This window comes from Capra hircus, chromosome 1 (genome assembly GCF_001704415.2).
Source record: "Capra hircus breed San Clemente chromosome 1, ASM170441v1, whole genome shotgun sequence".
Taxonomy (NCBI): Eukaryota; Metazoa; Chordata; class Mammalia; order Artiodactyla; family Bovidae; genus Capra; species Capra hircus.
In genome coordinates, this window is record NC_030808.1 from 79,945,791 (window position 1) to 79,960,929 (window position 15,139).

General features: G+C 42.6%; 1 protein-coding gene across 2 annotated transcripts in view; it reads right to left on the reverse strand.

The window, feature by feature from the left end:
• ST6GAL1 (ST6 beta-galactoside alpha-2,6-sialyltransferase 1) overlaps nucleotides 1-15,139 on the reverse strand; it is a 139,608-nt gene that overhangs the window by 65,145 nt on the left and 59,324 nt on the right. Inside the window, exon 1 of one of the 2 annotated variants that reach the window (XM_018052854.1) lies at nucleotides 11-143. The exons of the other annotated variant lie outside the window; for it this stretch is intronic. The gene's annotated coding sequence lies outside the window, so the exon portion shown is untranslated. Of the gene's footprint in view, nucleotides 1-10; nucleotides 144-15,139 lie in introns of those variants that run through there. 2 annotated transcript variants of the gene reach the window in all.

Genomic DNA, 15,139 nt, shown 5'->3' on the forward strand with positions numbered 1-15,139 from the left:
AAAGACTCACCATAAAGCCAGACGCCTTTGCTGTGTGTTCTCAATAAAAGTCCACGTTGATAAACATAGACTGCGATATCAGGAGCAGACCCTTTCTCTTAGGAGAGCCCTGAGTTCTGACAGCCTGGGACTGCCGTAGTCACTTGCCAGTCACAGGACTCTCAGATAATATCCCTGAGGCCAAATTTCCTTATATGATATTAGGAATAATAATAGCTCCCCTGTCTCTGAGAGCCCTTGTCAGGTCCAGAGGAAGGAAACGCTTTAGCAATGGTAAAGTAGCACACAGATGAAAAGGATGTTTTAGTGATGACTTACCTCCAGAACAGTAGTTCCTAAACATCACTGCTGTCTGACAAACTGGGAATTACATTTCTTGCAAAACACTATGCATTCTTATTATTTGTGTATTCACTCTGAATACACAAATAATTGGAAAATATATCTTATACACAATTTATAATAACAAAACATCAAATGCCAAGAAGCAAATTAAAGATAGCCAGGACTTCTTACTGAAAAACTATAAAATTGTTCTTACTGAGAGACGTTAAGGAAGACTTAAAGAAACGGGAACATATATCATGTTTATGAATTGAAAGGTTCAGCTTTGTTTAAATGTTCATTTTCTCCCAAATAGACTGTGATGATAAATTTAATGTGTCAGTTGGACCGCAGGTGCCCAGATATTTGGTCAAACATTACTCCAGGTAAGTCTGTAAGAGTATTGATAAGGTAAACATGCACATGTCCTATTAGTTTTGTTTCTCTGAAGACTCTTGACTATTGCATTGTCTATAACTTCAGTGCATTCTCAATCAAAATCCCAACAGGCGATTTGTAGAAATTAACAAGATAACTGAAAATTTGTTTTAAAAAAAATACAGAGGACTTAAAACACAGAATTTAAAAAAAACATAAATTACTATATGTGGCTGAGTTCCTTCACTGTTCACCTGAAACTATCGCAACACTGTTAATAGGCTTCACCCCAATACAAAATAAAAAGTTTTAAAAAAAGGTAAATTACCAGACTTGTTATAAAACCACAGTAATCAAGACAGTGATTAAGTAAGTACAGACAAATAGATCCATGAAAAAGAACAGAATCCAAAAGTAACAGTAACTTAGGTTTTTTTTTAACAGTAACATTTTCCTTTTTTTTTACAGTGAAATTTACAGTGAAATTCAGTGGAGAAAGAAAGGTCTTCTTAATAAATTGCTCTGGAGAATCTGGACATCTATATAGGGAAAGAATGAATCTTGAATTGTTCTTCACACTCTACCTAAATAATTAATGTGAAGCAGATCCTAGACCTACATGTGAAAAATCAAGCTACAGACTTTCTAGGAGAAAACATATTAGAGTATCTTCACGATCTTGGGGTAGGAGAAGATTCTTAGACCAGACACAAAAGACACTAATAATAAAAGAGAAAATAACAAGAACTTCCACACATTTAAAGGCCAAGTTATTTAAAAGCAGTCCTAATGATTAATTTCAGTTGTTAGTGTGAGAAACACTACATTCAGGCTTGGAAGCAACTGTCCCAGAATAAACACATACAGCCAAAATGTTTCAGGACCTAACACAATGTTGCCTCATATCTCGCCAATGTGGTAGGCCCATGGTTAGGAAACATTCAAGAAAACAAGTTTTTTGTCACCAGGAGGTCAGAGTATCACCAGGAGATAGAGTCACTCAGTCTATCAGAATACATAGTCCCAACATGCAATCCAAAAAGTCACTCAGGCAAAGAAGAGAGCAGGCTGGACCATCTTTAACACAATGATGGCATGAAACAGAAGAAAATTTAAAAGCATCTGATCAAACTCTCCTCATCCCATTTTCATAGATGGAAAAACTGAGGTCCACTGCCACAGAGAGAGCTACATGATCACTTTATGACAGAGCCAAAGTGGAACTCAGATTACCTGGCTCCCTGACAAATTCTCCTTCTGTCACCAAGTTGTTGCTATGCTCCCGGCTTCAGGGCCTGCCAGGTTTCTCAGGACATGTCTCACAATCGTCCTACACATATAAGTACCTGAGCCAGCATTTATGAAGCTCTCAGTATATTGTCCAACATACAGGAGGTGCTCAGCAAAGAATTCTATTACTGAGTTAGATTCAACTTCCCAGCTGAGCAGTGATAATGCAGAAGGCCCCAGAGCCAACATTTGAATAGCAAAGACTCATTTCATACCAAGATTATTCCTCTACCTGCCTAGCACCCCATGCCACCAGTGACTACCATCCAAGGAAAGCCAGAGAGACCTTGGCCCTTCTCAAACCTATAGGGCATGAGGATTAAAGAAGAAAACACTCCTCCTTTCTGCTGATATGCCCAGAGTCCAGGTTTTACCCCCAAAATCAGAAGGCTACAAATTGGACATGAACACACCACAGGACCATCATCACCCCAAACCCTCAGCAAGGGTGAATGGAACAGATGGGAGCTGGCAAGATGTTGATAGAGAAACACGGCTTAGGGGCAAGAAACATCTGGGATGAGGGAATACTGATGCCGCACAGGGCACAAGGAAGTATATGCAAAGGAAAGTCTTTGCATTTTCCAAACATAAATATTATTGTTTTTCTTTTCCTCAGCCCACTTGCTTCACTTTGCAGATGCACCTGTCACTACTCTACACACACCTTCTAACTTCACATGCAGATTTTGGCAAGTTTCTCCATGCAGCCAATATATACTGATGGAGTGATACATTGCTCAGGACCAGAGCTAGGCAATGAGAACATGAGGGTGACTGTGGAGGACTCTGACTCCAGAGGGAGAGAAATAGGTAAGTAAGAAAAACAGCCACAGAGTGTGTGCCATGTGGAGAAGTCAGCCACACAGTGTGTATGGTTTGTGGAGCCTGGGGATCAACTTCACATTTGAGTAACTCAAATATGAACTAAAGAGCTTCCTGATGAAAGTGAAAGAGGAGCATGAAAAAGCTGGCTTAAAACTCAACGTTTGAAAAATGAAGGTCATGGCATCTGGTTTCATCACTTCATGGCAAATAGCTGGGAAAATAACGAAAACAGTGAGAGACTTTATTTTCTTGGGCTCCAAAATCACTGCAGATGGACTGCAAGGAGATCAAACCAGTCAATCATAAAGGAAATCAGTCCTGAGTAGTCACTGAGAGGACTGACATTGAAGCTCCAATACCTTGGCCACCTAATGTGAAGAGCCGACTCTGATGCTGGGAAAGATTGAAGGCAGGCAGAGAAGGGAACGACAGAGGATGAGACGATGGGCATGAGCTTGAGCAAGCTCTTTGGAGCTGGTGACGGACAGAGAAGCCTGGTGTGCTGCAGTCCTTGGGGTCGCAAAGAGTCGGACATGATTGAGCAACTGAACTGACTGAACTGAACTGAAAGATGAAGAGCAAGAGGAGTCAGAACAGATGAGAGGAGGGGGTGTGAGATGAGCTATGTTCAAGCACTTCATTGGCCATTTTTTGCATTCCCTAAGACCAGGTTTTTACCTTATCATTTAGACAGACTTGATTTGTGTTGCTGAGCATAAAGAAACACTGGATACCTTCCATAAACCTGACAGTTTCCTTTGATGCCAACCATAGGGTAAAGCCACAAAATTAATACATATCTGAAGTATCATCCTTTCTCCGTGAAATTATGCTCTCTCTAACCTTAAAAACAAGATTTCATTAAAACCTGTTAAAAGCTTCAGGGACATGACAATGTCGATTTGCCTCCCATTTGCTTCAGGATGCAAATGAGGACAATAAAAACACACAGTGAGGACATATATGTCAAAATCTGAGCTAATTACAATAGAACCGTTGCTTAGATCAGTACAATGAGAGAAAGAAAGTGAAATTGCTCAGTCTTGTCCGACTCTTTGTGACCCCATGGACTGTAGCCCACCAGGCTCCTCCATCCATGGAATTTTCTAGGCAAGCATACCTGAGTGGGTTGCCATTTCCTTCTCCAGGGGATCTTCCCAACCTAGGGATTGAACCCGGGTCTCCCGCACTGCGGTCAGACGCTTTATCATCTGAGCCACCAGGGAATCAGATCAATACAAGGGCAGAAAATAAAACTAAAAAGCAGTTTTTCTTTTCATCACACTTATGGAGAGCGTTTATGTGCAGGACTCAGCTAAATGTTCTCTATATGTTATCTCATTAAAATCCCTTCATGTCTTTGTGACGCTGATGCTATGATCCCATCTTACAGATTAGAATGCACAAGACCAGAAAGGTTAAGTAATTTGCCTGAAGAAGGCATCTAGAACATATTGAAACTAAGACTCAAACCACATTTACAACATTTTATTGAGTACTAATTATATTCTTGGTACTTGATCCTCCCAGAAAACTTATAGGGAATTACCGCTGTCATCCTCTTTAGATGAAAGAGGGATTAAATAACATTCCCAGCTGTACACATCTTGCTGCTCCAAAGCCTGTGACAGATCCAAGTGCAGTTAGGATGTGGAAGGAAACTGGAAGGTCATCCCTTTACTGCAGGCTCTGTACTCCATGCATCTGTGCTCCTGTGAGAGGCTGAAGCCAAGCTCTAGGGAAGTGTCGGACTTAAAGGTTGTGGGTATTTCGGCTTAGCCCTCACCATCTGTCTGCAAACAAACAAAAAGCTTCCCCAGCAAGGCACCCTGGAAACACAGTGGTCACCTGTTCCTCTGGTCAGTTACATCAGGGGTGTTCTAAGAGGCATGTGGGGGAGGACACACTAACACTTGACACATTTTGATCTTTGTGAAATTTAGCAAAACTTTGGGTAAATTTTTGTATCCAGTCTTGGTTGTTTTGTGGCAAAACTGGCGAGCTCACATGTCATCCACTGCTGAGAAAACAAAGCTTATGATGTACATATCAAAACTTACCCAGTGTTATATATGTCAATTACATTTCAATAAAATGGAGGTGGGGACAGAAGCAACACTTCAAGAAAACAGATGTGTTGTGCCAGAACAACCTCTGGCTTGGAATTCAAAGGCCGAGTAATTTCTTACAAATAGTTTTAAATTTATAATTATATTTATAAATAAGATATAATGACAACTATAAATTTATAATTTTATAATTAATTATAAAAGATATAAAAGAAAATAAGCATGAGGCTGTAGGCCGTAGCATCAAATACAATGTCAAGAAATTTTGAAATAAGCCAAATATCTAACCAAAGGAACAAGCAAACTGTGATGTAGAATTGAGTGATATCCTCTGAAGCCATTAACATACTACATGGATTATAATGATAGGGAAAATGTTTATGATAACAGGAGAAATAAACTTTGTCAACCTTAAAATTATATTAAAAACTTATTTTTCCACAAAAGGACAATGATTGCAAGGGAATAGTGCAAAACGAATAGTAATATGTCAGGATGCCAGGGCTTTCAAAGTATATCTTCACTGCTGTTGTAATCTTTGTGAATAAAACAAGAAAAGCTTAGAACCAACTTGGTTGCCCATAGGAGAGGCACGTGACCCTCCCAATTCAGTTTCCCCCACATTGGGATATCACAGTCTTCCTGAAAAAAAGATAAAACTGGGATTTCACAGAAACACCTGCCTTAGCACAGAGCAGGGCAAATACATTCACTCAGCACCTGATGACCCAGCCCTGGCTAGCTGAGTTCTCTGTGTGTTATAACAGACTCTTCACATAACTTCTGAAAGGGAAGTGTCCTTGCCCCGGGAAAGAGACACTCCACCTACTGAAAGGACTCCCTTAACTCCAGCAAATGTACTTGAAGACAATGGCTCCCTTCACTTCCCTGGGCTCTCTCAGCCACCTCCACAGAAGCTTATTTAACAACGGTTTGGAAATGGGCTACTTCTGCCTCTGCACCTGGGGCCCCTTCCCCCAACACTCAACACCATCCACACCAGCAGCAGCTCAGATACTTGGGGATAACATCACGACATGGAAATCACTGCTCACTTCCACCTATTCAATTCCACCATCCTTCTAGACCACAAGTCAAGAACCCCGCCTTTCCTCCTTGCCTGAGGACTGGCAGGCCACCAGCCAGAGCTAAAAGCCAAGGGACAGACCTCGGTCAGCTTTATCACTCTCCAGCTTTGTTATTCCAGGAAAGCTCTCTAATCTCTCCTGTTTTCATTTCCTCAGTTCTTATGCAAGACTGCAATAATTCTTCATGCGATTCCTGAAATGCTTGAAATATATAAAAAATACTGACCTGCCCAACACAGTAGTCACTAGCCACATGAGTCTACTGAGCCCTGGAAGTATGGTTAATCCCAGTGGAGATGAGCGATAAATATAAAATACATAGCAGAGTCTCAAGACCTCACATGGGGAAAAAAAGAATGCAAGATGTTGGATTAATAATTTTTATATAGATTACATGATAAAGTACATATTTTGGGTATATACTGGGTTACATATAATACACTATTAAAATTAATTTCATCGGTATATTTTTTGTTGCGATTATTATAAAAGTTAAAATCACCTATGTAGCCCACATCTGTGACTTTTTCACTGAACATGGTAACTGCTCAATGTTCTTTCTCTACTACTCCCTCCCCATTCATTGATCACGTAGAGCACTTGGCATCTCACTGTCTAAAGTCTTGCATCACAACTGCAGTACCAGGTGAGTCCCTTCTCCTTTCTAGGCTCCAGGTTACCCGAGACCAGTAGTAGAAAGGAAACCTGATTTAGAATCAGAAGACTGGGCCCCAGTTCTGGTTCTTCCTTTACTAACTGGGTGGCCCACAGCACATCATCTCACTCCTCTGAGCCACAGTTTTGTAATCACAAAACAAAGGGCAACAATCTCCTGCTAATGGCATGAGAAAACGCACGTGAAGGTGCTGGATAAACTGTAAAGGACTGCACAGGCCAGGAATAAGTAGGATAATTCACACAGGAAGGAAGTTGGGCAGTCCTGTCTGGCCACTCTGATATTCTCTGCCTTCCATTCTGTACAATTATTTAACTTTTTTGTCTCATATCTCTGCAAACCAATTTTCCCAAGAACATAACTCCTCCTTCTCACACGCCCCCAACACAACCCAAGCAGAGTGCTACAGGCAGACAACCCCCTCCCAACTCAAAACCCCACGAAAGCTGAGCACATCCTGTGTACCAGGCACTAAGCCTAGGGCACTCAGAGTGCAACAGTGCAGATGGCCTGGCAGAAAAAGAAACGGGCAACACAACATGGGACGTGCATGAAACGGAGGAATCGAATAAGTGTAAGCGCACCAGGTACGCAGAGTGGGGTGCACCTTACTTGAGAGAAGCAAAGAGTGGGGGTGGGAAAGTTGTATGAAATGGCCAATAGGAAGGACTCTTGGATGCATTTTGCAAAAAAGAAGGGCATAAAGATATGAACGAGCATGGAATGCTACAGCGTTTAATCCAAAGCAAAGGTCAGCATAGAGTGTACAGTGGGCCCCCTAACCACATGAGGCTGAGAGGTCCTGCCTACAGGCGGAAACACGATTGCCCTCCTGACTCAGCTCCTTCAGGCTCACCCAGCTCACCCAACAGGCCACTCAGGAAGGTGTGCCATGATCTTAGGAAATTAAGTTCCACCTGTGGCAACTGCATAAACCTCAGCTATTTGCACAAGAGCCCTATTTCAAAACATCTTGTCCTTATTTTTAACCCAGAAAATACCTCCTTACCATCCATACCTCCTTCCGAGGTCAACAAGTGTCAAAAGCACAAAGATACACCATCGTTTGGGAGGTCAGGCTGGCTTCTCTACGTCATAACATGCTTCTTCCCAATTCCAAGGTGAGATCCAGATTATTTCTAGTTAAGTTGCAAAATTTCATTTCATCAAAAACTCAGTGTTCTACCTGCATAGCCAGAAAAAGCAAATACACAAAGCTTTTTGGGTGAAGATCTGAAAGCTGCGATTTTGGCAGCTAAACTTGTCCTTTGAATCAGTATTCAAATATTTAGAGAAGATTCTCTTTTAAGTATGAATAAAAGATCAAGATCTTTTAAGTATGAATAAAAGATCAGGAAGTGGGTGTCTCTGAAAGGGACAGTTGAAGAGTGCAAGTAAATAGGCAGCTAAACAGAGATGTTGTCTGTGGGCCCTTGTCCCACAGACATGGAGCCACACCTCACTCAACAGTTAGTTGTAAAATCAGTGCTGGGGTCCAAAAATTCCTCTCTCCTGGGAAACTTTTGATTAAAAGCATTTTAGGAATTTTAAAAGTCATATTAACCTATTGCAATGTCATAAATTTATTTGGATCCTGATTTGAATAAACACAGTTTTTAACATTACATACATGTACATATACACACATACAAACATATTGATACATACATCTGTGTGAGTACACACACATCCACATACATACAACAGTTGGAGAAATTTGAATATTGACTCCATATCTGATGATACAAAGGAATTTGTGCATTATTTAAATACGATAACAGCCTATTAAGTAGCTTTAACTTTTAAGAGTACATATTGAAATAGTTACAGATAAAATGAAAAAATAAATTTGAATTAATAAATCTGAAGAAGTCAATTAAAATAAATTCTTATTTCATAAGGATGTTCATGTACAGTAAAGAAATAGACAAAAAAGCCCTACCTTAAATCACCCATAAAATACAGAATACATAGTCTGTTTATACAACCCTGGAACACTCAAATAAATAAGTTCACTCAGTGAATCCAACATGGATGGGCTATTCTTCAACCCAAGAGGAGATTATGATTTCTTCTTCTGGGGACCTGAAGAAATAATTATCTTGAGGAGAAGGCAATGGCAAACCACTCCAGCACTCTTGCCTGGAAAATCCCATGGACGGAGGAGCCTGGTGGGCTGCAGTCCATGGGGTCGCTAAGAGTCAGATATGACTGAGCGACTTCTCTTTCACTTTTCATTTTCCTGCACTGGAGAAGGAAGTGGCAACCCACTCCAGTGTTCTTGCATGGAGAATCCCAGGGACGAGGGAGTCTGGTAGGCTGCCATCTTTGAGGCTGCACAGAGTCGGACACGACTGCAGCGACTTAGCAGCAACAGCATGAAAAAAACAACTATTTCGACACTGGGATCATATCCGGCACAAGATGCTCAGCCTAGAGAGACTGGGGGACCCCTGGTTCATGTCCCCCATCTGTACTCGTGCAAGCCTTAAACTAAGCTGACTGACTGTCAGAACCATGTGCACTATTTCCATTACTCTCTCTTTCTTTCCCAAGGCCTCCCTTTTTAAAAATGTGCCGGGTAGAACTAACATGCCACTGTGTGCTCATTTGCTGCCTCAGAAGAAGCTATACCAAGCTTCTAGTATTAGAGTTGATATTTAGGAGAAAAAGATAATCACATCTTAACACATAGGAATATATGGGTGATAAGGAGCCTGCAGAGTGGTTCAGGCCACAGAGACCATCTTTGATAAGGAAGCATCACTGTGTCTACCTATACGCATCACCATTATTATAAGGTTCACTTCCTGAGTCCCTGTTCTTAGGCGCTATTGTTAAGTCTTCTGAATAATTCAGTGGGTTATTTTACAGGTGAGAAAGCTAAGTTCAGAGTAACTGAACTTCATTTTCCAAAGGCCACCCAGCTAGAAAGGGACAAAACCAAGATTCAAATCTCACTCCCCAAGTCTAGCACACAGCTACCCCTGCCTACAAATGAAGTCTTTAAGGCACAGTTATTTAACAAGGCCCCTTGATTTTTTAAAAACATTTTTTAAAATAATAAATCTAAAAAATGAAGAAAAAAAAAAATGTTGAGTTGCCTAACTGAGAAGGAGACAAAACCCCCACTCTATGATTCCACAGGGTGACTTATCAAGTCTGCAGCCTGCTGAGCTTTACTTCCAGTTCCCCTGGCATTCCTTTTGCTATTTCAGCACCTCTTGGCTCCATCTGACATATTTGAAAGAACAGAACAGGAAAGGACCTTTTTTTGTGTTTGGAATGACAAAAGTCCTGGTGACCTCATAACACCCCTCAAAAAATAAAACAGGCCTGTAAGACATTTTTTTCCTTTGAATCTCCAGTCCACTGGGTTATTTATGGCAACTTAATAACTGACTCAAATTGGTCACTCATGAACGAGAACAGACAAAGGATGTGTTCAGGCAAGAGCCAGCCAAGCAGTGACCACAGGGACCCCACAGGGAGCATGACCTTGAAAGAGATTCCTTTATGAACTTGATGCTTCCACTCTTCACTCAAGTGTTTATCAAGTGCCTGCAAAAGAAGCCCCCACTTTAGACTGGGTGCTGTCGGGACAAGGACACTCAAGTCAGAATCCCAGTCCATAGGTAGCTCCAGGTATCATGGGAGGGGTATGGAGGAAAAGAGCCACCTGCTGTCACACGAGCCCATCTCCTCAAATCCTACTATCCCCAGGAGGATTTGAGGACAAAGGTGGTGGTGGAGGGGTTATTAAACAGTTCTCCTCCTAAGCGCTGACCAGCAATGGGACCCATCTGATCTGGATAGGACAGTGGGCTGTGAATGCCTTGAGGGCAAAGACCATATCTAATTTGTTTTTCTATTCCCAGAAGAGTAGGCCTGAGATATTTGTTGTGGGTATTTTTGGTTGTGGTCATGTACTAAGTTTACACTTTTAAAAGATATTTATGGTTGAATACTGAAACCACTCTCAGGTGCCACAGAAGTATCTGAAAGGCTCAGTTTCAGGAACTGGATTCCTGTCCTCAGACCCCATTTGGCCAAATGGGAGGTCAGGTGGAGAGGAAGGAGATGGTACAATGGTACAGAGAAGCCTCTCAAATGGTGAGATCCATCGATAGCCAAAAAGATTGTAGGCAGATGACCCTCTGTCCTCAGAAGGGAGGAAGGGTGGCTAGGGAACAGAAGCCCATGCTGACTTCTCCTGTGGGAAGGTGAGCAGAGGCCAAGCTCTGTAACTCAGTGGAACCCACCTCTGCCCACGTGCTTAAGGCCCTCCTTACCCTCAACAGTGGATTTATAAGAACAAAGGAAGCAAAGCGAATAAGGGTGATCACAGAGGGCACCATGGCAGCTCATACCTCCTCCCACCCCCAGTTTGGCATGAGACCAGCAGGCAACTAACCCAGGTTTCCAATGAACTCAGGTCGTAAGAGCGCAGGCTTCACTAGGGAAGCCTGGGGAGGCTGGAGGAGAGAGTCCTCACCTGGGACAACTGTGAAAGGTCTACATGGGGCCATCCAGGGAGGGGCCACAGGCCTCCTTTGGCTGAACATGTGGAGGGAACCAGTGCATCTGGTTGGGTCTTAACAGTGTGTTGACTATGAGGTAATTCAGTATTGGAGCCAACATCTCTCTGCTCCCCCAGTCTGAGCTAGGAGCCCCTCAGCTGTGCTCCCACAGCACCCTCTCAGTGTCTATGTCTGCCTCTCTACGAGGGTGTGACCCTCCAGACTGCAGAAGGCATTCCAGTCTCTCTGAGGCCTGCTAGGTCTATCTCAACTGGGTCCTCAGCAAAGACTTCTGCATGCCCTGAATGAAACAGTCATGAATGAGATCCCTGTAGGAGAATCACACTCCACCCAAGAGAAAAGAAATGCCTGGCCTGACTGAAGAGTCAAGTCATCAAAAGTCCACAAGAAAAGCTAAGTCCTACCTGCCTCCTCCATAGTATAAACTAAAAGCTTCAGTGGAAAGGTCCTCCCCACAAAAGGAAAAACAAGAATCAGTCAGCTGAGTGAAGTGAGTCAGAGAAAGACAAACATCATATATTGTTATATGTGGAATCTAAAAAAGGGGTACAAATGAACTTATCCACAAAACAGAAATAGGATTACAGATCTAGAAAACAAGCTTATGCTTACCAGAATACAAGGGGAGGGGAGGGATAAACTGGAAGACTGGGACTGACACACACACACCACTGTGCACAAAATAGAAAACTAACAAGAACATATTATATAATGCAGGGAACTCTACTCAATACTCTGCAATGACCTATATGGGAAAATAATCTTAAAAAGAGTAGATATATGTATATGTATTACTTTGCTGTACATCTGAAACTAATACCACATTTCAAGTCAACCCATACTTCAATAAAAAATAAAAAAAGAACCAGTTTGTTAGCTACCGCTGGGCACACAGGGTAGGAATTGGCAACATGATGCCTTTACTGGAAACTCTGCGTAACTATTTGCAGGTGACCTGGAAATGGATGGAGGAGGGCGGAGGCAGGCAACCATGACAATCAGTGATGCAGGAACTGACTGAAACTAGCATCTGAGTTAACTGAATCTGGATAAAACCAGCATCTGATTTATATTATTTACTGAAATTTTTCAGAGGAAATCAAAACAGACCAAGCTGTGGAAAGGGACTGCAATGGTCTATGAGAGAGGGACTGGAGAGAGTGATACTGGAAAACCTCACCCCAGCAGCAGCAGTTTCCAGCCAGGGAACTCTTCTTGGCAGGTAACCATCCTTGGGGTAGGTTGAATACAGATGTCAAGAATAATGCCTATCAGTTAGCATCATAAAGATGAATCCTATTGGCTGAACATGAAACACGGGCCAGGTGCTGTGCTAAGCATTTTATCTCTCTTCAATTATCTTAATAACATTGCAAGATAGATACAACTCACCTGCATTTTATACATAACAATGAGTATGCTTTACATGAAGAGTTAAGTCCCTTGTTCAAGGTTACAGTTAGGACAATACCAGGATTCAAACCCAGTTCAACTAACTCTCCAAGGCCCATGTCTATCACACCCAGAGACAAGACCAGCCCTGCGGATAAGGGTGGGTAAGGGAGGCTTCCAGTGAAGAAATAGGATTTGACCTGGACTAGGTCCGTCTAGTCAAGGCTATGTTTTTTCCTGTGGTCATGTATGGATGTGAGAGTTGGACTGTGAAGAAAGCTGAGCGCCGAAGAATTGATGCTTTTGAACTGCGGTTTTGGAGAAGACTCTTGAGAGTCCCTTGGACTGCAAGGAGATCCAACCAGTCCATTCTGAAGGAGATCAGCCCTGGGATTTCTTTGGAGGGAATGATGCTGAAGCTGAAACTCCAGTACTTTGGCCACCTCATGCAAAGACTTGACTCGTTGGAAAAGACTCCGATGCTGGGAGGGATTGGGGGCAGGAGGAGAAGGGGACGACAGAGGATGAGATGGTTGGATGGCATCCCTGACTCAATGGACGTGAGTCTGAGTAAACTCCGGGAGTTGGTGATGGACAGGGAGGCCTGGTGTGCTGCGATTCATGGAGTCGCAAAGAGTCGGACACGACTGAGCAACTGAACTGAACTGAGATCCTAGACCTAGTAGGCTGTGTAGGATGTGGACAGCTAAACAAGGCTGGAAGAACATGAGGAGGTCCTAAAGGTCCCTGAGGTCCTATGGAATCCTACGGGAGACTCAAAGCCCAGTGCTCTATTGTTATACCGCTGTTTTTTAGTAACAAATGCTACCTATGGGTGCTTTAGAATTCAAATTGTTCATTAATTGTAGAAAAAGTCAAACAGAGGAAGATTTCCATCATTAGCTCTTTGTCCAAAGCCCAAGCCTTCCCCATTGGCCTCTTCATCAGGTATCTGGTTACTGGGTCCCCTTGTACGTGAAGTGGGGGGCCTGGGTGTTCTCTGAGGCCTAGCAGCCCCATCACAGTTAGAAATGGCCTCAGGGGGTAGTCAGGTGGTCAACCTACCGCCTGATGAATGAACTTACCATTCAACAGCAACAAAAAAATGGCCACGCTGCCAGCATCTGCTTTCATACCTGTAATAATGATAACTCTCCTTCCAAGGCAGCCCATCTGCAGACAGCTAAACATTAGTTCTGAAAAGCCTTTCATTTATTGGGTAGGCCAAAAAGTTCATTTCGGTTTTTCTGCAAGATGTTATAGAAAAACCCAAATGAACTTTTAGGTCAACCCAAAACACTGGACTCATCTCCTCCCAAACCCTTTAGCTTGTACCTGCTGGTTCTAAGACCACTCTCTAGAGGAAAACAAACATCTGTTTTTTTTTTTCCATGAAACAATCCTTTGAAACTATCATGGGCATGCTAAGTAGTTTCAGTCATGTCTTACTCTTTGCAACCCCATGGACTGTAGCCCACCAGGCTCCTCTGTCCATGGGATTCTCCAGGCAAGAATATTGGAGTGGGTTGCCATGCTCTCCTCCAGGGGATCTTTCCAACCCAGGAATCCAACCCATGTCTCTTATGTCTCCTGTGTTTGCATGTGTGTTCTTTACCACTGGGAAGCACCACCTGGGAAGCCCAAAACTATTACACACGCAACCCGCCTCAACCCTTCTTTTTTTCAAGCTGAACATTCTCATTGTTTGAGCCATTCCTTAAATAACATGTTTTCTGAACTCCACAGTGTCTAGGTGTGGCCTGACTAGTAGGGAACAGGAGACCAACTATACTCCTACCATGCAAATGTGGAGAGTTTCTGGTTAGTTTTTAGCAGCCTCATGCTAATGACCCTCAGTCAAGCATTAACTGAACTCAAGTTTACCAGCCTTTTTTTTTTTCACTTTACAATACTGTATTGGTTTTTCCATACATTGACATGAATCCACCACAGGTGTACATGAGTTCCCAAACATGAACCCCCCTCCCCCCTCCCACCCCACATCATCCCTCTGGATCATCCCCGTGCACCAGCCCCAAGCATCCTGTATCCTGCATCAAACATAGACTAGCGATTCGTTTCTTACATGATAGTATACATGTTTCAATGCCATTCTCCCAAATCATCCCATCCTCTCCCTCTCCCTCAGAGTCCAAAAGTCCGCTCTACACATCTGTGTCTCTTTTGCTGTCTCGCATACAGGGTCATCATTACCATCTTTCTAAATTCCATATATATGTGTTAGTATTCTGTATTGGTGTTTTTCTTTCTGGCTTACTTCACTCTGTATAATCGGCTCCAGTTTCATCTATCTCATTAGAACTGATTCAAATGTATTCTTTTTAATGGCTGAGTAATACTCCATTGTGTATATGTACCACAGCCTTTCTCCCTAACTACACCTCCCGGCTGGGCTGTCTGAGTATGCCATTGGTATTTGGACCTCACCTTTTATCCTCTGTTTATCCTGGTGCTACACTTTATCTTTCTATGCTCTATTCCTCTTCTAGCCTGTGAAGCTTACAGAGAATTTTGACCCTGGCACACACAACA